Raw genomic sequence first — 24,915 nt, forward strand, 5'->3', positions numbered from 1 at the left:
GGGCAGAGGAAGGGCCCAGCCTGTGTGGTGTTACCTTCCTTTCAAGAGGCCTTGCCCCTGATAGTCAGGTGCCCAGCCTTGTCACACTGTCACTTCTGTGGTTTCATTCCCTTGGTGCCGCAGGAGGAGAAGCTGGGGCTCTCTGCTGCCACTTGGCAAGACCAGAGCAGGGGTGGTAGCAGGGTTTTGGCAGGCCCCATTTCAGTCAGCCTGGGGCTATTGCCCATTGTGGAGAGAGGAGCCTCACCTGGATAAGAAGTCAGTGAACCCTATCTTCAGGGGGCAAATCTTTCAAGGAAAGAGCGACTGGCATCATGCATATAAGGCTAGCAGGGCAGGTGAGCCCTAATAGGCTTCCCATCCTGTTTCTTCGGGCTAGACAAGGTCCTGGTGAGACCAGAGAGGCTGAGGCTCCTGCCAGGCCAACCCTAGTACCTCATCTCCTTCGGGACTCAGGGCGGTAATGTGACAAAGCCTGCTTCCTCAGCAGGCACAGTCCTTTCCTGCACATCCCAGGAAGGCTCTGGAGTGAGGGATGGCAGTGAGGGGGGTCGGGCCTGCGTCATAGCTCGTGCTGGCTTCTCCACCCTCAGTGGCCGCTGGCAGCTATAAATACCACTCCAATCTCTGGATGTTGCGGGAGATGACCTAGAATTGTGGGCTTGGAGGCCTCCAGGGGCCCCCTCCCTGCTCATTTCAGATAGAGCCTGTCTGACCAGAACATCCTTGCAGCTGGAGAGTCGTCACCCACCTGAAGAAGAGGCGAGATTAGAACAGTAGCCAAGACCAGAGCAATGCCTCGGCCAGCCATGGGGAACCCCAAACCCAAAGAATAGCACTTTGATTCCAAACCCTCTTCACAGGCCAGGTATTAAGGACACCAGGCCCCAGACAGCCCAAGAGATAACAAAGAGACACAGCCACCTGAGACCTGCTGTTATTTGTACCACTACCACAGCCTCTGGCTTTGGGTTCTCTCTGGAGCCCACTCAGAACTAAAAGCCTCTAAGCCCCTGGACCCTAAGCCTCCTCTTCACCTTCTCAGCCCCCACAGTCTCTGTGTGATTTTTAGTTTAAACTGAATTCCAAATATGTCATCACCCTGGGAGCCTCGCTGGAACAAACCCTACTTTGACTGGGACCTTTGGGGTGTCAGTTGTTTAAACAGGTGGCAGCTTCCTTCTCCTACCTGGCAGCCTGCCTTTGAGCGAGACCTCCCTTCTTAGGAGCCCAGGGCTGGCTGACCAGGAGCACAGGACAGAAGGTGGTCCCCAGACCTTGTAGAACAAGGACACTGATCCTCACAGAAGTCAGCTTTGGTTCCAAGTTTTCTAGTTTGGGGCAGGACAGGCTTCAAGGGGAGACGAGGAGGAGATGATGGGAGAGAGCACGGGGCCATGTGGACACAGATGGGTCTGGCTAAGCAACTCTTTACTGTACCCATCCTCTACTCTCTGTGTGCCCACCACATGCCAAGGACATAAGGGGTGGTAACAGAGATGAGCCATGGAGTGACATGAGGTCCAGAAGAAGAAGAGATAATCCAAGCCATTCTTTACATAAGGCAAGGACAATTCTATTACAAGACAGAAAGGCCACACAGACCCGAGTGTGGCTGCCCAGAGAACACAGAGCCAGAATTGGGTCAAGCAAGGCAGAAAGAGAGACCACTGGAGGAGGTAAGTGGGGGCGAACACAGAACATACAGCTCTACCATACACCTCTACACAAGGAAGGAAACAGAGTGGGGCCAAGACCAGGTTAGCAGAGGCAGGGACGGAGAGGAGGCTGAAAAGAGACTGGTGGGGTCAGATCCTGGGACCTGGCCAAGGTGGATGTGAGGTGAAAGAACATGGATAGTCTAGGTTGAGAGTTGACAAAGTGGACAGTGATAGGGAGAACACTCGTGCAATGAGCAGAAAGACCTGGAGGGTGGTCTTTAAATCACAGGCCTGGAGCTACCTGGCCCCACACAGAAGCACCATATTTCCAGAGTTCTGATTCAGCCCAGTCCTGATTCAGGCAAACCTGCGCACAAGTACAAGGGAGCAGGCCCATGGCAGGAAACGCCATCAGGGGTAGTCACAGGGTTCTGAAGTTTGCTTGAAGTTTGAGGATTTTCCCCTGGACAGTCAACTCCTCACTCCTCTTGTCACCCAGTCCCGACCATGATAATTACTGTATAGGGAGACATAACTCAGGGAAGGTCTGAGCTAATGTAAACCCACACTGGGAAATGCATTGGAAGTCACCATCCACCAATCCATCCAGACAATCAGCCATCCACTAAAACACCCATCCATCTATCTATCTAGCCACACATTCACTCAAGCATCTATACATACATACATACATACATACATACATACATACATACATATATACACTCAAGCATGCATGAATACATACATGCACTTAAACATACATCCATCTAATCATTCATCTACCTGTGCATTTATCCAACTGTTCACTCAAGCATCCACCCATCCACCCACCAATTAACTCAAGCATTCATCTGTCCAGCCTTCCTTCCTCTGTATCGCTCCCATTTCTACTCATCTCACAATGCCCATCACACTAGAAGTGCTCTCTCTCTCTCTCTCTCTCTCTCTGCCTACATTCACCTCCTGTCATGCTGTCTCATCTCTTTCCTAAACACAAGTCTTTCCTCTGTCATTCAAGCCCTGTCTGTATGCCTCCATTTGTTCCCCAAGCCCATCTCTGAATGCCTACCTCTCTTGTGTCACTCAGTTCCTAGCTCAGGGGCATATCCTTGAGCCCACCTGCCCTGCCCATCCATCACACAAGGTTGTTTCATTTTCCTCTCAGCACTGTGTGCCACCTAATGCTCTCTGTGTGGCTCTCCCATCAGAGTATGGCTTCCCAGGGGCAAGCCTGATCTATTTTCACCCAGAAAATGGCCTGGCAGGTGGGAGGAGCTCACCAAGATCCGGCTTCCTGAAGGAAGAACCATTTCTGAGCAAGGCCCAAGAGACAGTGACAAATTGATGATATACAGGAGCCAATGCAGAGCTAAGCCTAATGACCTAGGGCTCTGATGGTCAGGTTCAAGCTTTCTTTGCCAGGAAACCAAAGCCTAAGCTCCACTGCCCCTGTGGCAGGAACCATGCAGGAGCTCACACTGGCACTGGTGAGTGTGCTTTGGGCACACTCACCAGGAGTATGGTATTTTCATTCTATGGAGGAAGCTTGTGTCAGGAAAGGAAGGTCCAGCCATCTGCTTATTGTGAGATTCTGTTGCCTAAGGGACTCTCCAGCAGTGAGCTCCGGGTCTTCCTGGCCATGTGTGACATGTGCCACCTTTGTTAGGTATCTAGGAGGGAAGGAAAGAGGAGCTCAGAGAAGAGCCCTGAGACCTGTGCTCTCAGGACAAAGCTGGGGGTGGTGGGTAGGGTCAAGCCCTCTCCCAGTGACAGGGCCTGCGCCTGGGCCTGACTAAGGATGCAATGGCAGTCATCCTGTAAGCAAAGAACAGGATCTGGAGGAGACTTTGTCTCTGAGACCTGAGAGCCAGGAAGGGGAGGGGGTGGGTGGGCAGGAATGGTTACTGTGACCTAACTCTATAGGGGTCTCCAGTTTTGAAGTGTGCCAGAATGAGCCTATTCAAACTCAATACCTCTGCGAGTCCATATGACCCAGGCAAGGCGCTAAACCTGGACTCCTCTTCGTATGATGACAACAAAAGCAGCCACGCATCCTTGGCCACTGGGGAAAGGAGCAAGGAGCCTGAGCACTGTGCCTGCTCTCAGGATGGTTACTCATTCTGCCTCCCTCCCTGGGACTCTCACATGCTCTCTGCTAGCTTGCTATAAGCAAGCTCTATGACAGCCACACCCACTATTCGTGTGTGTGTGTGTGTGTGTGTGTTTGCGTGTGCACACACAAGACACATCCTACCACAGAGTGGTGGGGTTCACCCTAGTTCCTCTTCCTGCTGCTTAGCCCAGCACTGTCCCAAAGAGGCCAGAGGAAGGCTATGGATGAGTTTTCACCCTAATACCTCTTACTCAGAGGCTAAGAGCTGAGGAAGGGCAGTCAGTTGTTTTTCAAAGCTAAGACTGGGTAACAGCTGATTTGAAGTCCCTGTGGTCCATGGGTGCTAGCCCTTCTCCATCATCTGCACAGAGACTCCTCATAGCTCTTCTGGGGCTTTGACAGGATGCATGAGATCACGTCTGGGGCTTCCAGAGAGAAAAGGCTGGAGGGATAGAGGTAGGATTAATTATGTATTAATGTGTTTATTTTATTAGTGCTTCTATTGACTGCAAAGGCAGAGTAGAAAAACATAGGGGAGTTAGGGTCAGTATGTATGGGCTACCACAGGGCCTGGCCACTTAACAGTATATGTAAGTTGCAGCTACTTTGTGCCCTGGTACCTGGAAAAGAGAAGTAACAACTGTGGGATGCTGGTGGAAGAACAATTCAGACCAGTTTTCTTACCTGTAAATGAGAATGTAAAGAGTCCCAGGCCGCAGGACTGCCCCTGGGGAAGAGTCATGTAGACATCTGGTACCAATCTGTGTATGGGTGGTAAATAGTGGGCATTTCTTCCACTACTGGAGGACAAGCCATAGAAAGAAAGCCCTGGGATGGGCTCTGCAATGCCCCCACCAAGGCTAGCTAATTGTGTTTGTTGCCAGGCAGAATCATGGTGAGACAACTCCCCTATACCTGTGCCCATCCCAGAATCACACAGTTCTCTTTCTCCTCCTTCCTGCTTAGTCTTGGGCACCTGGGATCCCTGCTAGAAGCCAAAGGTTATCTCTGTTGGGTCAGGCTGTCTTCTCACCCCTAGCACATGGGTGAACCCTACCAGACTAGTCTGAAAGTGACCAGGCAACCTCTTTCAGCTGTGCCCACCTAGAAAGGTTATCAAGTCTGAGCCAATGAGCCCTCTATTCACAGAGTTCTTCACCTATGGGAGGTATAACACAACCTCTTGGTGACAGCCTGTTTGCCCTCATGGCTCATCCGGGCAGGTACCGAGTGGTCACAGCATTGACTTTGTTAAAGGTGATTACACAAAGTAGAATGGAAACCACCCAAAGATGGTGCTTAGAGTCCCCATCTTACAGGACTGAAAGTATGCCACAAAGCTGGCCAGAGACAAGACTACAGGAAGTGAGGGTTCGGCTCCCAGCCTAGCTAATGCAAGTTCCATCTGGGGCTGTCAGCAAAGGGAGAAAGAGGGCTCTTCTTTCTTGGATCTAGTCACTGGTTACTTAACCTGTTCTCACCGACCCAGAGGATGCAGAGCACAGCTTCCAGGAGCCACTGTGGACGAGCTGTCAGCCAGACCCTTAGGAGGCAGAGTGAACCTGTCAGCAACCCGGAGAGGTTCACAAGTTCAAGATGCTAAAGCAGATGCAGCTGAAAGGGGTGAAGGGAAGGTCAGGCCTAGGATGGCTTGAACCAAGACAAGCGCTTCTGCTAGGAGGAAGGGTAGAGGCCTGCAGACTGACCATTCCAGGACAGAAAGGAGCAGATGTATCTGCACAGGGCTCCTGGCTTTGGCCATGTGTTTCTTTGCCCTAGCCACACAAAAGTCCCATTGATGCTGCCCCTCACCCCCGCGTCCTGGGGCCAGTGCCCCAGAACAGGGCTCTGTGGGCCTCTCCTGCTTCTAGCTAATAGTCCAGCTGTTGCTGCCGCCACTGCTGCTGTCCAGGCATGCCAGGCATGCCAGGCCCGGGCAATATGAAGTCACATGCTCTGCGCGGGCGAAGCCATGCACTGCTGGGATAGTTCATGTGTAATACAGGGCCTGCCAAAAAGCCGGGTGCCAAGAAGCACTGTGGCCTTCCTGCCACCCCCCAGTCCCACCTATCTTCCAGGAGCGCAAATCCTTGGGCAAACAGTCAGACAGGTGCAGAGGACAAAGCAAACGGGGAAGGGGGAAGGAAAAGCAAACACCAAGGCCTTGGCTCTGCCTGCTGCCTGATGGACCGTGTTCTGGTGGCCCTGCCTAGAGCAGCCACTAGTGCCCCAACAATTTGCCTGTGGTATTTGGAGAGTCTAGAAGAGCAAATGAGTTGACTCCCTACTCTCCACTCCCCCAGAAGGCCTGACTGTGAAGCAGGGAAGGCAGCAACAGGAAGAAGGAACAGGGCCTGAGGCTTCCGAAGTTGCCTGCCACCCACCTAGGCCACCACACATGCTCCCTCAAGCTTTGTCTAGGGAACAGGGTAAATGACCCCACAGGAGACATTCTGGAGAGGGGCAGGCTCACCTGGGCTTGGAGTCTACTGAAGGGCTTTGAACAAGTCATAGGGGCTTAGGGCCAGTGATGCCTGCCACTTACAACCTCTAAAGTTAATTGGATGAGGCCTATGTAGGAGTCCCTGGCATATGTGTGGTAGGAGAGAAGGTACCCTAAAGAGAGACACTTGTTGCCCCTCCCTTTGGTTTCAGGCTATAGAAACAATAGTCCCCAAAGAATTTTAAAAAATGTCCCTAAGAATCTCCCGGTGTGGGAAGAGAAAGGCTGAATGAAGCCTGGTGCCAGTCAGAGGAGAAACTTGCCTCCTAGGAAGAGGTTCCACACAATCCCCACCACCTTGTAGGACAGATGGAAACAGAGACAATGCTCACGGGGCCATACCCTGACCAGTACTGTGTAGTTACACACACCTCTCGCCTTCTGTTTAAACCTAAATATCATGTCAGGATCCTGGGCACAGACTTGGAGGGGTTACGTAACCCTTGTCTCTCCTTCTCATTGGCATAGCCGTGTTGTGCTCTCTTTTTCAAGACTACTTGTCTCGAACTGGCCAACAGGGAGCAGATGATCAGTCTAGTTTGTTGGGTCTGCTGAAGCTTAGGCTTTGACCCCTAACAACTCCAGCAACAGGCACAGGGCTCAGCACACACAAGCCTATGTGGATGCCCAGCCGAGAGCTTCCTGTGGATGTGGGTGGACTGGAGGCAGGCTCAGAATGAGGGATAGCACTGTGGAGGTCTAGCATGCTCGCCCAGCTGTTCTTGGACTCCCGGGGAAAATGGTGCTAACACTTGATCACTGACCTGGGCTGAAGGGCCAGGCAGAAGGAATGGATAGGCTATTTCTACTCCACAGTCAGGGTCTGCTCGTGCTGGCCTCAAACCCAGGGAAAGAGCCCTAGAGCTGAGAGAGAAGTGTGCCACTCCCTTTTCGAGCTGACCTCAACCTAAATGCAAACAGAGGACAGGCTATATTCTAAGGGTCTCCCTTTGTTCCATGTGCCTCAGTTGGATGGGCTTCAGGCCTCCTGCTTTTAGCCCATCTCAATCTTGCTGTCTACGGAGCTCTTCAGATTTCCCAGGCTTAACCTTAAACACTGTCTCCAAGATGTCACTGGGGTCCACCAACCCCTTAGGTGGAACAATTGGTTCTCCTCCATTCTGTGCTTCCCCAAAGGCTGGGAGCTGCTACAGGGCAGGGCTGCACACCCTGCATCTCCATGTCCTTGGCATCTAGCACAGAGCCTGGTGCCTAGCAGCTGCTCAAGAAATGTCAAACAAGGCCCTAGCCCAGCTCCTTGCTCCTCTCAGATTGCACTGCCAACAACATGGCCAAGAAGATCCAAACTCGGTTAGCAGGAACCAGGGCAAGACTGTGTCCCTGAGCTGGGTAGAAGGAGGTTTCTGTTCCCTCAGAAAGTGCCCACCTTGCATGCACCAAGCCTCACCCACAATCAGAGGCAGTTCTGGGGGCATGAAGGCTGCCTCCCCATTTTCAAAGCAGAAACCAAAGTTAACAGGGGGTGAGCAAGGGAGGAGCTCCGGAACTGCAGGGAGAAAGGCAGTTGTGGCTGCCATCTGCTGTGAGCAAGATGTTTGGAGAACATGCGCTCCTAGCTCTGAGGTCTCCCAGCCAATGTGGGAGGGTGGGGTAGCCCCTCTGCAACTCACACTCAGTCCCAGGATGGGGAGACGGGGATAGAGTCTGGACAGTGTCCTAGGGTCAGGACTGGAGAGGTCCCCAAGGGGTGCTAGGGCCAGTCCTACCCTCCCAAGCCCTGGCTGCACCTGTCTGACCTTCTGATTCTTGAGCATAGGGGGCCAGGATGCTTCCGGCTTTGGGGAGTCAGTCCCACAATGAGATAGTGATAACTGAAATGCAGGGCAATACAGATGACAGTATCAGCTCATCAAGGCAACTTCCCGTCGTCACCTCAGTTCACCCTATCATTGCCACAAGAGAAGGGCAAAGAGGGTCCGAGAAAGGATGGCCAGGCCCTGCTCCTCCCTAGAGAGGGACCTGGCTAACTAGGACCCATCCAAACAAGGTTCTGGGGTCCTTAACTCATTTTATTATTTATTTTATTTTATTTTATTTTATTTTATTTTATTTTATTTTTTCAAGACAGAGTTTCTATGTGTAGCCATGGCGGCCTAGAACTCACTCTGTAGAACAGGCTGGCCTTGTACTCACAGAGATCTGTCTGCCTCTGCCTCCTGAGTGCCAGGATTAAAGGTGTACGTCATCACTGCCTGACCCCTTGACTGTTCTTTAGAGCTCCGGTAGCAATAAAGAGAACACCCCAGTGAAAAGGGGCCTTCCAGACCACTGAAGACCAAGGATACAAAGACCTGTCATAGGCCACATAAGTTCAGCAGCAGGTAGGAAGAAAACCTGGAGCCCTCGCTGCTCCCCAGGTTCCTGCAGCCTTGCCCCACCTGGTGCAGTGCTGGCCCCACGTTCCTGTCACCAGCACAGCCTCACAGTGTGGTAGCATAGGGCCACACTGCCCCCCATACAAGTAGCTTGACAATTTTTCTTTAAAGGGATCGATCCCCTGAGAAGTCCAAGACTGTGCTAGCCCATTGGGAAGAACCATCCCAGATGGAGCCTGATGTTCCTTCATGCTGCCCATGAATGCTGCCTGCTTAGGTCACAGCTGGCTTAGGCTCTGTGCTCCTTTCCCCAGTTGTAGGCCAAGCTGAGTGCCAGGTTAGGCTTAAGGCTGGTCAAGCCTGGGCTTGCCAGCCTCACTCCTGCCTGGGACACCTTACCACTGTGCCTGTGTACAAAGAATCAGCACCCTTTGGTCCAGATGTGCTCTGAACACTCAGATAGCCTGCCTGCCAGAGGTGCTGCCTCTGGCACCTGACCGACAATACTCTACACTTCTCTCATGGCTGGATGGATGAGTGTGTCAACCAAATATACCAGAGCCCCAACTCTCACTCCTAGAGGCAGCCACCTCCTGAGCTTCCAGCCCAGGGAGTCAGGGCGATGCCCTCTCCCACTGGTAACAAGAAGACAGGGATTCTGGGGCTAGTCACTCAAAACTGCATCCCCCCCCCAACTCAGCACCTCCCCCCCCAGCTCGCCCCACGCAGCACTGCTGCCACCGCCCCCACAAGCCTGCTAGCAAGCCATGCACTCCAGTGCTGTCTGCTCAGTCCTCCCCCGCCCCTCCCCACACTGTGATTGCGACACCTCTGTCCTACTGCCTGCTGGGGGAGGCCTGAGGCCGAGCTCTGGGTGTCTGAGAACCAAGTACACAGGACCTGTGGGTTTTCTGGGAGTTGGGAAGCCAACAGTGTTCTCCTTTCTCCCAGGGGTCTTTGGCCCCAACTAGGTCACTGGGCTGACCCCACTTCCTGCCTCTCACAGTCCTCAGCTTGGCTCTCGTGTCTGTGTCTGGGATGTGTCGCCAAATCAATGACTTCCCTATTCTCTGGTCTCTTGGCAGGGGCAGGGCAAGGAAGGCATTTGGCCCAGGAATCTTTAGGAGCAGCCATGCTCAAGACCTGAGTCTTACTAGTCTCATACTGGGAAGTAGGGGTGGCAGGCTCTTTGGCTGGCCTAGGGCATTGTACCGACTCTATCCTCTCACCCCACGCTGGGACTGAGTGTGAGTTGCTCTCACCACCCAGACACCTTCACAACTCCTGCCTCAGCGGAGGCACAGCCAGGCCCAGAGTGAGTCAGCCAGGGAAGTCCCGGCACCAGCACCCACCACTGGAGAGACTCCGCTGACACCTATGAGTGTCACTCCGGTGACACCTATGACACCAGCCCCTACCGCAGAGGGTGAGAGGAACAACCGGGCTCCCTCACCCCCATTTCCTGCTCCCTGAGAGGGGAGCTTGGCAGGTGGAGCAGGAGGAAGTCACACTGCAGGCAGCCCTAAAAGGTAGGCCATGGCACATGGCTGCCCGCCTATGGCCTGACCCCTCATGCTTGGCACATTAGTGGAGAGGAATACCAGGTATCCTGGGCCTCTGAGTACTATGCTTTATAGGGTTTTGATGTCCTCTTGACTCCAGAAGATGAAAGGGTGAGCACTCTACCTCATTATTGAGGGACTTCCTCCTTGTCAAGCTAGGATGGAGAGAGAACTGAGGCCCAGACCATCCCTTTTCCAGAAGGTGAGCCTAAGGCCAAGCAACAATCAAGGCCCAGAGAGAACCAGGCAGGCCCAGCAAGATGTCCTCTTCTGGAAGAAACAGGAGAGATGGCCAAGCCTGTAACCCACCAGACCGGTTGGTGCTGGAGGCCACTGGCTACCTCCTGCAGCTTGCCTGACAGTGTAGGAGAGATTGCTGTAATGTCCTGCCTCAGGATGCCTCCCTACACACACACTCACGACTTCATCCCTTTCTGGTCTGGCACTCACATAGGGAGGGCCCAGGACAGACGAGAAGATCTATGGCCTGGGAGCTCCCAGACCAGGAGGCATTGGCCACACTCTGCAGGACCTCAAGAGATGCTACAGTCCAACCTCTAGGAGTTCTCTGGTCAGATTGACAAAGAAACCCAAGGTGAGCAGGTGAGTAGAGGGTTACAATGCAAGGAACCTTGGGACGGGGTCAGTGCTCAGTCAGGAGACAGAGGAGGCATCCAAGAGGGAAGATGGCTCATAGTTCCTCCCCTCCATCCACCCTAGGAGCAATCGGAAGATACATGGTGCATAGGGCCCACTCTCCTGTCACTGCTGCCAGAAGGAAGCTCTGGAGCTGAGCCTTCTCTGGATCACATGCAGAAGCAGCTCCCCTGGGCTCCTGGACCAGGGCTGCACACTGGAGAAGACACGAGGGCCTGGGCTTCTTGGTCACATGCATGCTGACTGTTGCCTGGGCAGGTATTAGGGACCCTATGCATGGGCTGGGAGCTGGGAAAGCTCCCACTAGGGCTTCTGTAGGCCCTGCTAGCTTTGATCTTCAGCTACTGCCGGGCTTCCCCTTTCTGGGTTCTTCCTAAAGTCTGGCCTCTTGCACTTCCGGGACAGGGAAGTGGGTGGTGGGAGAGATTCAGAAACCCGTCCACTATGTTGAAAGAAGCCTGGAAACATGTGGCCACATAAATCTCCTGGGTTTATTTAAATGTCTTTCAAACAAATGTCTTGGATGGCTTTCTTCTTCCCCCACCCCTCCTGGAACTGAGCCACTCAATGGAAACCAGTAGCTCAAAAGTCTTCGGGCTGCTGGGCATTGCACCACTCTGGAGGTAACTCAGACCCCACCCACGAGGTCCAGGCTGCCAACCTTAGGGCGAGGATCACTCAGACACCCTGAGTCTCTGTGGTCAGTGGGTCTACAAAGACTCCTACCACACTCATCATATCACTATGGTCCCCAGGCATGGAGGCCTAGATAGCAGACAGGCAGCCACGATCAAGCCCTTCTCTAGGGGACCAGCGACCACTCAAGATGTACGGCTAGCAGCTGGAATGGAGAGGAGAGGTCTTCTCAGGCAACTGAAACTGCCCAGAAAACCAGACCGTATAGCTGGAACTCACCAAAAGACCAGAGCAGAGCAAGAGGTGCTAGAGTTACGTTCAGGCTGCTCTTGCCTCGCAATGTAGGGACAGAGACCTGGAGCCTGAGCAGGCACACTGCCATGGCCGAGATCACACAGCTTTGGGTTTTGCCCTGTCAGAAATGCCAGTCAAGTTTCATTTACTCAACCATGACTTCCTTAGCACAACCTATGAACCCAGATTCTGGAGTTTATTTAGGGGCACCTGATGGAAAATGAACTAACTGTACCCTTGAAGCCTTGCAAACTGGGGCGAGGGGCCTTTTAGATGTCTCTTCCCCACTTTCCTTGTGTAGCAGATATCCTTACCATCACTAGAGGAAACAGAGAAGCAAGAAGGTGATAGACTTTCTTCGGATCAAAACGACAGACAAGGAGCACCAGGACCTGGAGAAGACGAGGGGACCTGGACAAGGTTACTACAGCCAGAGTGCCACAGTCCTGGCAGATGAATTTCCACTAGCCAAGGAGCCTCTTGTCTCATGCTGAGTCTCTTGTGTCCCTGGGACCCTAGACCAGACGTGTTTATGTCACATTTTCCTCCTTCCTACGAAATGATGCTCTCTCTGGAAAACAGAAACCACCACCACTAACAATAAAAGAACCAGAAGCTGCCCCCATCCCACTAGGAAAATTAACTATGCACAATCATCTAGTCCTTTGTTTTCTCTGTCCAAATATAGTGTGTGATGGTTACTGTTGACAGAATCTAGGATCACCTAGGAGACAAACCTCTGGGCATGCCCGTGAGAGTTTGGGGATTGGGTTAATTGAGGTGGGAAGACCCACTCCAACTGTGGGTGGCACCATTCCATGGGCTGCAGTCACAGACTAAATAAAACCGAGACAGTAAGTGGAACACCAGCATCTATCTCTCTCTCTCTCTCTCTCTCTCTCTCTCTCTCTCTCTCTCTGCTCCCTCTGATTCTGGGTACAATGTAACCAGCTGCCTCAGGCTCTTACTACCATGAAAACCCCAACACGATGGTCTTGAACTGTGAGCCAGATTAAACTCTTCCTTCCCTGAGATGTCTTTGTCCAGTGTCTTAAAATAGCTATGAGAAAAGTAACTATTGCACCCGGCTGCTCTGTACCTGCCACTTCTCTTTAGGCGACCTGAAAAGGTGAACTCTGCTCACGGCTTTCACCTCTACCCACTCTCCTCAACCCAGCAGAATATGGTAGATTAATCCCACCCACCCCCAGCCCCCCAGTTTCCCTATTCCTGTTGTGAGAAAACCTAGAGCAAGTCTAGGGAATTTATCTCTGGGCTCCAGGCTTTGATGACAGGACCCTGCTAGATCCTGTCTTTTTGACTCCCAGAGATGTGCAAAAGGAAATAGCAGCTGACTGATAAATGCAATTTCCCAGGGCCCTTCCACCTCCCCACCCATCATTCTGAATCAGTGAGTTGAAGGTGGGGGCCCAAGAATGAGTTAAGAGGAACCCTGCCTTAGCGAATGGGCCCCATTTGGGCTGCCATCTAAGTATGCACACACTATCCATTCAGTGCTGGTCACTCCTGGGTCCTGGGTACCGTCTCAGATGATGGTGGTACTCTAGATCAAGTAACAGTCAGCTCTCTTGCCTGTCCCAGGGTGAGGCCACATTCCGGAATGCTAACCAGTACCAATGCAAGTACCTGTGTAAGTACTCAGTAATGTCAACACAATCATCACACTCTCTAACATACTCACATGCTGTGCCTTGGCCACTCAAAGCATGGCCCATGAACCAGCCACAGCCCACTGGAGGTTAAAATCTCAGCTTATTAGAAACACAGATGGGGTCCACCTGGCCTGAGCTAGAGCTTATATCAGCCAAGCTCCCCACATGACCATAGCATCCGCAGCAACTAGAGAGTGCATTCCATGTCTTTCTCCTAGTGTTCTCAGAGGTCCAGTCATGCCCACTCTATGGGGTTAAGGACCCAGAAGCTGCAGCAGGAACCCCACATCAGAACCCTCTGTATTCCCCAGGGACTTCCAGATCCACTTCATAGATCAGGCTGTGGCCCAGTTACAAGCCATGGTCACAGCAGCAGAGAGGAAGTCAAATCAACAGCTCTGCAGCCCTCCCTGGACAGCGGAACTGTAGCTGACCCCTGCTGTCTGTCTGGAGCCCTGTTCCGTCCTGGCCCACTGTGCTTGCAGTCTGCAGCTCAGAGCCAGGTTGGATGTCCTGCCTCCAAAGTATTCAGTCTCTGCAGACACAGCTGGGGACAGGAAGTAGGATCTGGGGCGGAGGAACCAGGAGCTCAGTTTGGTCTGAGGACATTCTTTCTTCGCAGCCAGACACAGTTCTGTGTGCCTTTTGAAAGGAAGTAGAGAATAGCTGCGCTCAGCCCAATGAGGCCGGCCGCTTTCAACATTCCAGTTGCTGCCATTTCCAATTACAACTTCAGAGGGCTCCTATAATTTATACATCCCAGGATGCACTGCTCCAGCTGCTTTATGACGGGAGTTCATTACACCATTAAGGTTAAACTTTTATAAAGTACTAAGCAGGTGGTGGGCTGGGCGCCCAGCTTAGTTACCGCTCCCAGAAGGCTGCTGAATGGGGTTCACCTGGGGAAGAGAGGGGGACAGGCTCTCTAAAGGGACCAAGAAACAGGGAAGGCGGCTCCTGAGGTGCCCAGAGCCTCCATTAGACTGTTTATTAAACTGCATAGTATGGCAGGCAGGCGGCAAGGGGAACAATCTGGAACCGCTCAACAGCACTGGCAGGGGGGATGCGGGGGGGGGGGAGAGGAACCGTCCTGTGTGAGCCTGAAAGGCGTTGCCAAGGCCAGGGAGGTGTGGGGTCTGAGGAGGACAGGGCTGGGAAGCTGAGCAGCGACAAATGACAACTCAGCCTACACATGGGGAACAGATCTGGGGCTTCCTGGGAGTGCAGGAGATTGGTCTTCTCAGCAATGGGGTATCCAAAAGGAGGATGGCCATCCAGGGGCCCACAAAGTCGGCCAGTGGGAGAGGAGTGCAGCAAGCAGGATCAGCACCCTGAAGGTGGGAGCCACACTGACTGGCAGCAGGGATGTGGCTCCTAACAGAGTTCCTGGACATCCCAAGGAAGCCGAGGTTCTGTGAAACACTCACTTCTCTTCCTAGGTGCCATGGGACAGTCTTGAGTGCAAAGGAGCTAAGTGTCCACAACACAGAAGCCGCCAATACGCTGCATTAAACGTGACCCTGAGTCTGGAGTACTTTGAACTGGGTCTGGAAGGATACCAGGGAGTTAAGTGTCATGTGTCAGCCACGCACGGGGAATAACCTGGTGACTTTCCTCTTATGTCTCCTAGTTCCATGTAAAAGTCCAATGCATAGTAGGAGCTCAGCTTGATGCATAGTAGGAGCTCAGCTTGATGATGACCTTTTTATCGGCAGCCTAGCCAGAACTGAAAGTACCTTTGAGAAGAATTCCTTGACTCAGCAAGAGGGAACCGTGGCTGGTGTTCCCAGGCACATAGAGCCCTCCTGGCCTTCTCCTTCACATCTTTATAACCGAGGAGGCTTCTGCCTGGAGCTTCAAGCCTCAGAGGGCATGCTGTGGTACCTACCGACAGATTGGGCTCAGACGATGAAGAAACCGTCAGGACCAGGCCGTGCTGTGAAGCCCAATCTGGTTTGCAGCTTACCATTCATCATCCTACAGGCCCAGGGTGGTCAGAGGGGCCACAAAACTTTGCTTACAGGAGCTCTGAGAGAAACTGGCTTCCCCAAAGGCTTCAGGAGAGGCCTTTAAACAAAGGCAAGAGCCGGATGGAAGAGGTGCCAGAGGGAAGCAAACCAAAATAGGAGAGGAACAAAAAGGAGCTGGGGGTTGGGAAGGGCAGCTCCAGAGAAGGCTGGGATGTGAGCAGAGTGACTCCAGAGGGGGACCAGCAAAACAGTGCCTGATTGGAGAAGAGGTCCAGATGCTGGCAGGGAGGGATGCCCAAGGGGCGTGGCCTACACTGAGGAAGGGTCTGGGGTTATGTAGCTTCAGAGGAAGCACAGCACTGGATAAAAGAGGGTCAGCTTTAGCACTGGCCTTGGCTGCCAGAACGATGGCAAGAAATGATCATGAGAGTTACTAAGAACACTTAACCAGCATTGGGCACCATCACTCTAGGCTCTGGGCAGGAACTCCTAGAGAGGTGTCATTTGATACCAATGTACCACATTCCAGAAGAGCCCCCTTCCCCTGACTGGGGAGGAGAGAGAGAGAGAGAGAGACTGACTGACTTCATGTGGCCCATTCAAGCAGCAGTATACTACAGTGAAGCTCTGTCTTTAGGTAGCGTCCATGCCTGAAGGCCTGTGTTATTTAAAAGCAGAGATGATGAACGAGAAGTAGGAAGTCAGTGGTAGGCATGGGTGGCGTGCTCTTAGAGGCAGGCAGTCTGAAGAGCATGAAGCAGACAGAGTACTGAGAGTTCCAGGCCCCTGCAGCTGAGGCTGCAAAGGCTGGGACTGTCCCCTCAGCTACCAGCCTAGGACTGCCCAACCACTCCATAGCCTGCAGAGAAACTGCAGCAGGGCAGTTGTCCCAGGACAGTGAAAGAGCTGTGAGAAGTGGGAGTAGGCTACAGGGCGTGCCAGGGGAGCCTGATGTAATCCCAGCTTGCAGAAGGCGGAAACTTGGGAAGTTAAATCGTCACCTAACCTAACGGCAGCCTGGCCGCAGATTTCCAACAAGCACTGCCAGGCCTGCCTTGCCCCACCCACAAGTCAGTCCTCTCTGCTCTGGGGCTCTGTGAGGATCAGTGCAGAACCGTGCAGAGCCCTGTGGCCTCCCGAGAGAGCCCCTGCCAGGCACTGAGCTGATAGGCACTGGGGAGAGCTGATGAGAAAGCAAAGGGTTCCTAGCTGAGGCTCTGGGAACCCTGCCATGGAGAGACAGGCAGTGTCCTGCTTCCGGGATGCAGGGCTCACCTCTTTCCCAGACTTCTGCATGTTGTAAGGGGGTGGGGTAGAAGAGCTCTAGGTGGCTACTTGGCAAACTATCCCTCTTCCTCACAAAACCCAGCCTGAATAGACCGAGTTAGAAAAACACATGAAAACAGGGGAAGCAGGGCCCACAATTCTGAGAGTACTCTGCACTTCGTATGACCAGGGTCCAGGTACTTCTCGGCCAACCAGTAAACCTAGGGCAGGCTGACAACCTTTCTCAGGACCCTTTCCTGGCACCACAGGGTTCTGAAGTTCCTGGCAGCTGTCAAGCTACAGGATTCTCTCAAAGCCTATCTGGGTGGCTTGGGGCAGGGGGGAGAGTGGGGTGTGAGTATACATGTTTCATCCTGAGTTTGTGTGTCCAGACTTAAGCACTCTTGGTTTGCCTGCCAAACTTCACAGGCAACCCTAACTGTTGTTTAGCACAGTGTCTTCCCTGGGCCCCTTCCCTCCCAGCTCGCCTTTCAACATGGGCCAGCCAGTGTAGACACCCTTACTGCTGACCTTCAAACAGAAAAACTAAAGCTCAGAACTGACAAATAACTGATGTATAGACAGATGCCCAGCAGAGAGGAACAGAATCCAGGCCCAACACAGCATATTTCACATCTCCAAGAGTACCCACCCTATGGAAATGGGCTCTCTTGGTCCTCACAGCGAAATAGGGGCCTGACCTGAGCCAGACAGGACATAGGGATGTGCTGTTTGATAAACACAACATACTTGACTGATAGAGGCAGGGGCGGGGGATCCGAAGGAGACTTAAACACTCTTAAATTTGGCAACCAAGTGACCTTTAACAAGTTTTGAAACATCATCTATAAAAAGGGCTTGTGCTACCTGCCCCTGGAATGGTGAGGGTGAAATGAACTAAGAAACGGACAGATGCCTGGTACTGGTGTCTCTGCCCAGCAAATGTTACATCAGTAATTCCTCACTTTCAAAGAAGCAAGGGCGAGCAAAGGGAGCCATGTACACTCTTAGGGCTGTCTAGATAGAGTACAGTTCAGTGGAGCATGAAGAAAGGCTTCCTGTAGGAGGAGGCTTGTGTGGAGTCTGGAAGACAGGCAGGACTGGCCTGGAACATGACAGTGAACTTAACCTGTTCCAACCCCACCTGGCTGCCTATGTAGACCTGAGCAGGTGATTTAACGTCTTCAAGCCTCCAGCAAGATGGAGCTTATGGGGATGGAGGAGTGAAGGGGCTACCTGCTGCAAGGAATGAACAAGATCCTCTATCTCTCAAGCTGTCACTCACAAGATAAAAGCTGTTGTTGTTACTACTTATATGGTTGCTTTGAGGTAGGGTCTATCTAGGTAACCCCAGATACCCTAAATCTTGCCATGTAGACCAGAATGATTGCAAGCTTTCAATGATCCTCCTGCCTCTGCTTTCTGAATGCTGAGACTCCAGCTGCGCACCACCACACTCAAGTCCTTACTGTTATTTTGTGGCAAAGCAAATCCCCGCTTACAAGCATTGGTATCTTCTTAGACCTCAAGAACTAAAAGTTTCACAAAAGTCAAGCATAGAGTCCTGTCCCCAGAGGGACAAAATTACAGTCCAAGGAGCCCACCCCTCACGTGGCCTGTCCGCCAGGGCAACGAGAAAGGGGGAGGTGTAGGGTGTATGGTACATAATGAAGGAACATCAATAATGAATTAGCCACAAGTGAGTCCAGGAACATCAATCATAAATTAATTAAATGGCTCCATGAGAGACCGTGACAAGAGCCTACTGGGGATGAATTAGTATGGGAGTCCTAGATCAGCCGCCACAGCCAAGGCCACTTTCCTCAGGCCCCAAAGGGACACAGCAGCTCTTTGGCCAGGGAGGCTTCCAGGTAAAGGGATGTTTCTTGGGAAACCCCATCCCCCAAATCACAAGCACAGAAAAGCCCTGTTCTCCCCCGACCCAGCCCCCAGCTTAGAACTCTCCAACGCTGAAAGGATTTTGATGAACCTTCCCAGAATAGTAACCTCCTGGGCTGAACTCAGGCAGGCGAAATTTCAAGGGGTAATTTGGTGAGAAAATTATTTAAAAAAAAAAAAAAGCCTAGAAGTAAGTGCTAGGAATAGCAGAAGCCCTCAGTGGCCTCAGAGACAAGGACAGCCTTGAGGACAGTGTCAACAACCTCAGGGGATCCTTCATAGCCTCTGTCTAGATTACACTCTGGCCTGGTGCCACTCTGCTGGGAGCCACCATCTCAAAGTCACAAGGGAAAGAGACTCCAGGCCCTGTGCAGGTTCTCCTCCTGCCCCCTGCCCCTTCTCACACCCATCTCCTAGGGACCAAACCCACAGATTTGGTGGCTATTGCCCCCCCCCCCCACATTCCATTAGGTTCTCCTCTCTATTTAGCTTCTCAGGGTTGCCACTAACCCTGCTCCAGCGCTATGTTCTGGGCCTTCCATGCTCTTGTCCATCAGCAGCCCCGGTACCTGTCCCACATGTCTCTTCCCAGGGTAGTGGTCCCAGGCTCCAGATTCTTATGCAGGGCATTTCAGTGATAGCCATCTTTTACATAGCTGTGAATCCAACCTGGGGCCCTACCCTCATGATCCTGGAGACCTACCTTTCCCTACCCTTCCAATCACGACAGCCATTGCTTCTAGTTTTTTTTTGGCTTGTGCACCCTGCTGGTCTTCCTAGCACATCCACGATTGTGGCCTAACCTCTTACTGGTCCTAATATAAGAGCCTGGGGTTAAGAGCCAAGACCTTGTTTAAGTTTCCTTTAATCACAGCATTCAAATTACTTCCCCTCATTTAACCTCTTGAAGCATCACTTCTGGAAACTCGAACCCCCTGAAGGCAGAATCTACACCTTCTGCTCTAGTGTACCTAACTTGTCTTCATGACCTTCTTTGACTCCAACCCACAGCTGGTACTGAAGAAGTAACTACCTCCATATCCAATAGAAGCACCCCTAGAGGCGATGCTACTGAGGTAGACTCCTTCAGAGCAGGATGGCTCAGCTATCTCTGTATCAGATATTGGAACCTGTTACCCCTCCCTGGTTCTATTCAGATCAGGATGTCATGCTGTTTGAAGGAAGAGAATCTGACGAGAGAGCAAGAACCTGACTGGGTAAATGCTCCCTGGCTCCCAACGTGATCTCTGCTCCATGAGCTTTATAGGGTGAAATCCATATAAGAGGTTTGTTATCTCTGTCTTACAGATAAGAAAACTGAGGTGTGGAAAAGTACCAGTACTGAAATCTAGATGCCTGCCCTCAGCATCCAGACACACAATATCCACAGGCTATGATACTATCTGGACTGTCCCCGTTGGACTTCCAGGTGTTGGAGGAAGAGGTAGGAGGCAGGCGTGAATCACCCCCCAAACTCCCCAGTCACGTGCATGGAGGCCTTTGCGAGCCAGGCTCTTTCTAAAGAATACTGAGAAAGCAGAAGGGCTCCTCAGCAGACACTATCACAGAAAGCATGAAGCCCACCCTTCCACCCTGTCAATCTAGAAGGCTCCCCCCGCATTGGGCCCTACTTTTTCCTCCTGCTGCAAAGCCCCACCCCACACACCCACTGACACCAGGCCAGCCAGACACCAGAGCCCACAGATTCCCACGCCACCAGCCGCTCACACCCCCTCAGCCCTCACTTCCCACAGACACATTTGCAGGCACACGTGGCTCCACACATGTGTACTCTCTGAACAGCCCTGTGGTGGAAACAGCCCTGCCCTGCTTTCCCCAACCACAACCTGTGAAGTACCTCATGAAAACCACACCTTTGCCCCTGGCTACATTGGTCCCCACCACACGATCTCTCCTGGGCTCCTTAGCAGCAAAGCGTTCCCCACCAAAAATCAGCTCCCTGGGTCTTGGAAAGCCATGCCCATGAAGATACACCACCCCCCATCCACTCCAACTCAAAGAGGTATCGGTATGAAAAAAGAGAATCAAGATAAACATTTTTTAGCCCTGGCCTCTGGCAACCACATCCTCGGGTGTCCTGGATTCCGCGGTTCTGAAAGATTTATCTTCCCCTGACCACACACTCATTGATGCTTCCCCAAGCGCTAGTTGCCCAGTCTGCTGGAGTGTAATGTTATTCTATTCTGGTGAGAAACTGAACTCAGATGGCTTGCCCAACAGGTGATGAATGCAGAGGTCCCCAGTCTGACCTGGAAAGGAGAAGGCAAGGGACAGAGTGGCTATCGGAAGCAGGCCACACCTTTAGCTGCAGTAGGCTTACCTGGTGCTCCCTCCTCAGATCAATAATCTCTGGTCAGTAATGCCGGATTCCCTGGCACCTCTCAGGCAGAGAAGCTGGACATTGTGACTTATGGAACCAAGGAAGGAAAGGATGCCAAGAGCTGAGTACAGCAATTTTTAGAGAAACATGGACAGAGAAAACAGGAGTAAAACTGAAGACTGGAGTTGAAAACCTCAGCTCCAACGAGTGCCTTGCCCTCAATGTCCATGTCTGTCACTAGACCCCTGCGTCTGATGGATTTGTCAAAAATCAGCATCTATGACCAAGCTGATCACCTGGCTAGGCTCCCTAATATTCTCAAACCCTGGGGTTAGCACAGAAAGCTCAGCCCTGCTTTGGGGAACAGAGGCCAATTCCTCCTCTCAGCATCATCTGATCTATCCCACCTGCTGCCCAGCTCCACTGTGCTGAGTCCCAGCATCCCAAGCAGATGGCAAGGGGTGGCTGGAAAGGGCCCTGGAGCCCCAAACCATAAGGCTGAGGCACAAATCAGAACACACAGACGGAGGTGTGGAGGGCAAGTGGAGGGGATGTAAGTAGACTGAAGGCCTCCTCCTTAATAGATCTGTTTGACAGCAAGCTTTCCAGGTAGGAGGTGAAGTGCCAAGCACTATCTCCTGGGAGGTAAAAAGGCTCCTCAGGAAACATGCAGATAGTCAGGGACACCCCTCACGCCAACCTGGGAACTGCCAAGAAAACACTCACCACACCAGGCTATGCCTAAGTGGCAGCTATGGGACAGCATGGAAATGTCAGCTCACCACACCTTTTGCCTACTGTTCAACACTGCGGAAACATGAGCAGAAAACTTTTACCTCAGGAAACAAGCTTTTGCAGTGAGTTCTTGGTCATGGCGGACACTCACAGGGATGCTAGAGATAAAGGCCCAAAATAGAGCAATTTACAGTTCCCCTCACCTTCCCCACCTGGAAAGAGTGTTCAGCCAGAAGTTGAAGCACACATCAGGATAGATGTCTTGGGACTTCTCACCATATTTATCCAGCCTTGGGGTACACCCTTAAGGATGCTCATTGACTCTTTCCCTCCTCCATGTGTCTAAAGGATTCATTGTCCCCTATCCCCCTGCCATACAGCCCCAGCCTCCCCTACAGGACCACTTGGTAGGCACCCTGACCCAGTTCACTTTCTTTAGGCCATGGTCTCCAGAATGCTGACGCGACAGCTCCCACTCCCATTCTCAGAACCAAGGGAAATTCTCAAGAGAAAATACACTTTCCAAGTCTCCCTCCCACACAGATACCCTAGATCTGTCAGCCACAGACACCTCCCAGACCTTCCCAGATAATGAGGTGTGTGTGCAGCCCAAGCAAAGAGCTTCCTCCCGTGTGGGCCACTCCAGCAGAACTCCACACTTGCCATGGCCAAGTCCAGAACTAGAACCGTCCTCGGGAGACCCGGGGCCTGGTTCCAGCTCAGTAGCTGACTCACAGTGTCAACAGATCCCACACCCCCCCACCAGGAGCATATATCCTCTGGGCTTCTAATTTCCCATGACAAACCCTCAACCTATGGCTCCCTTCCTCCCCAGTCACACTCCATGCCTCTATTCCCAACCACCTTGTGTCTCTTGCCCTGGTCTCTTTACCTGATGGAAATCCCTGACCTTCGTATAGCCTCTTGCTGCTTATAGAATTCTCCACGCGCAGTCTCCTTTCATTCTGGGACCACTGGGACCACTGTGTGAAGTGACTCTTAAAGGTAACAACACCTGCTCAAGGTCACACAGCCAAAGACTGGAATTCAAGTCATCTGGCTCTAAAGACAGTGGACAACATGTCAGCTTTAGGGAACTTAACTCAGTTCCCTCAAAGGAGGGAGGCTTCTCCAAGCACCCATGTTGGCAAAGAAACACCCTTCTCATGCAAAGCTCAGCTCTTTGCTTCTACTTCTGTGCCTTCCCCCCAAGAAACTCATAACACCCTGAAGTCTTCAACATCTCTAGGGGTCTGCCCACTGATGCTTTGTGAAATGGGACATCATGTGGCACTGAGAGAAGGAGGGAGGAGATGGGGGAGGGGAGGGAGGAGAGATGGGAGGGAGGGAGGGAAGGAAAGAGAGAGATGGGGGACCTTCTCCAAAGCTTCTCAGAAGACTAGTTAGGACATATGCAATCTCCAAACACTCCCAGTAGCCACAGAACCATCTTCCATGCAGCCCAAAAGATACAATTCCCAGAAACTCAGTAGCATCTCTATCAACCAAGTGAAAGGAAGGGCCCAGGGACGAGGTAGCTGGTGAACCACATGGTCCCTGACCTATGGACATGGGCTACTTCTCTATACCCTTCTGAGTCTCCTATAATCAGAAACAAGGACCACCAGCGAGAACCATCTATTCCTCCCATCTTCCTCCAAATGGGGGAGGACTCATGAGCCAGGTAAAGGTTCATAACTGAGCAGAGCTCTACCTGGGACAGCAACCAAAAACCTCATGGTAGACACATGGTGTCTCTTATTCTCATCCATCATAAAAAACACCAACCTTCTTCCAGACTTCTGCCCCAAGGCCAGCACACCAACAGGCATTAATGCTGAGCCCCATAACAGAGACGTCGCCCCTACTGATCTCCCTGTAAGGGTGGGTATTTACCCTCTTATCTACCAGGGTCTGAGGGCCACCCGTCTTCCCTCACAGTACTAGTCATTCCAGGGCACTGCGCTAAGCCAAGGCCATTTCTCACAGCTGGGCCGGAGCCACTAGTCATGCCCAGGACATTGATTCTTTAAGCCCCCAGGACCATCACTCCAAACCATGTCAAGCCCAAGGCCAGAACCATGCCAACCAACATCCAAGCAATGGCAGCACTTTCTCACACCCATGCCCACCGCACCATCACGGCCCAGCACCAGCTGGCCACCCACCAGCACCAGCTGCGTGCATCGCCCTCCTGTACAGAGGGTGCACCCTCCTCACACCTGGGCGGCCACCGCTACACCAAGGCGGGGGTGAGTCTTCTGACACCCTCGCCGGGAAAAATCACGCTGCCCGTGCTGTATCCACGTTGCCCACGCCCGTGCCATGCGTGTCACCATCCCCACGCCGGTGGCCCGGGGCTCCGCGGACCTCACACCTGCCACGAGCGCGCGTGGCAGCCGCACCTCCGCCCGCGGACCTGTCGGACCGGCCACCGCGCGCAGTGGACATTGCCCAGCCCGCCACGCCGCTCGCAGAGCTCCCGCGCCCGGGGCTCGGCCCGGGCCCCCTTACCTCCAGCCCGCCGCAGGGCTCGGCCCGCCGCGGCCACTGCGACCGCCACCTCCATCCTGGGCTCCCCAAGGCCCCTATTCACTAACGTTGCTTCCGCAGGGCGCCGGCGCCGGCGCGAAGGCCGCCTCCGCCCCCCGGGGGACGCTGCGTCCTTTACGTAAACCCCACTCCGCCGCCAGCGGTGACCATGGCGACGGCCGTGGGGAGGCAGCGCCCCCTAGCGCCAGGGAGGGGAGAGGCGCGCAGGCCCGAGGTGGCGGAGCCCTGGATCCCCGCGCGTGGGGGCGGTGGGCGCGGGGCTGAGGCCTCCACGGGGGTTCCGTGGGCAGACGAAAGGGGTTGGGCCGTGGGCACTGAACAGGGGCACGGTAGATGCTTGGATTCCCCTCCTTCAGGTCCCGCGTGACAGGGTTTAGCGTGGGAGATGAAAAATAGCAAGTAGGATCACCGGAGAACTGGTTTGTTTGGGGGAGGAAAGGAGAGAGATGGGTTCCACCTCCTTCAGGGGACCTAGCAGCGTCTTGAGGAGTTGGGACACATCTTTATCTATGTCCTCCCCTCTCCCGCTACTTCCACCCTCCTCAACACCCAGCATAGTGCCTGACAGCAAAAGGGGAGTTTGATCAATTTTGATTTTCTGGTAAATGAAGAAAATCGCCCCTCCTGTTCTCCTTCACACACGCCCATCCATTCATGCGCAAGTCGCTCAACTCGCCTTCCTGAAAGCTGCTTTTTGGCAGGGACACAGCTAT

General features: G+C 52.9%; 1 protein-coding gene across 1 annotated transcript in view; it reads right to left on the minus strand.

Moving 5' to 3' along the window:
- The window catches only part of Dagla (diacylglycerol lipase alpha), a 60,300-nt gene extending 36,067 nt beyond the window's left edge, over nt 1–24,233 (minus strand). The window contains exon 1 of the mRNA XM_021151959.2: nt 24,164–24,233. The gene's annotated coding sequence lies outside the window, so the exon portion shown is untranslated. The remainder of the gene's footprint in view (nt 1–24,163) is intronic.
- Nucleotides 24,234–24,915: the final 682 nt, after the last annotated feature.

Source organism: Mus caroli, chromosome 19 (assembly GCF_900094665.2).
Source record: "Mus caroli chromosome 19, CAROLI_EIJ_v1.1, whole genome shotgun sequence".
In the NCBI taxonomy this organism is placed as follows: Eukaryota; Metazoa; Chordata; class Mammalia; order Rodentia; family Muridae; genus Mus; species Mus caroli.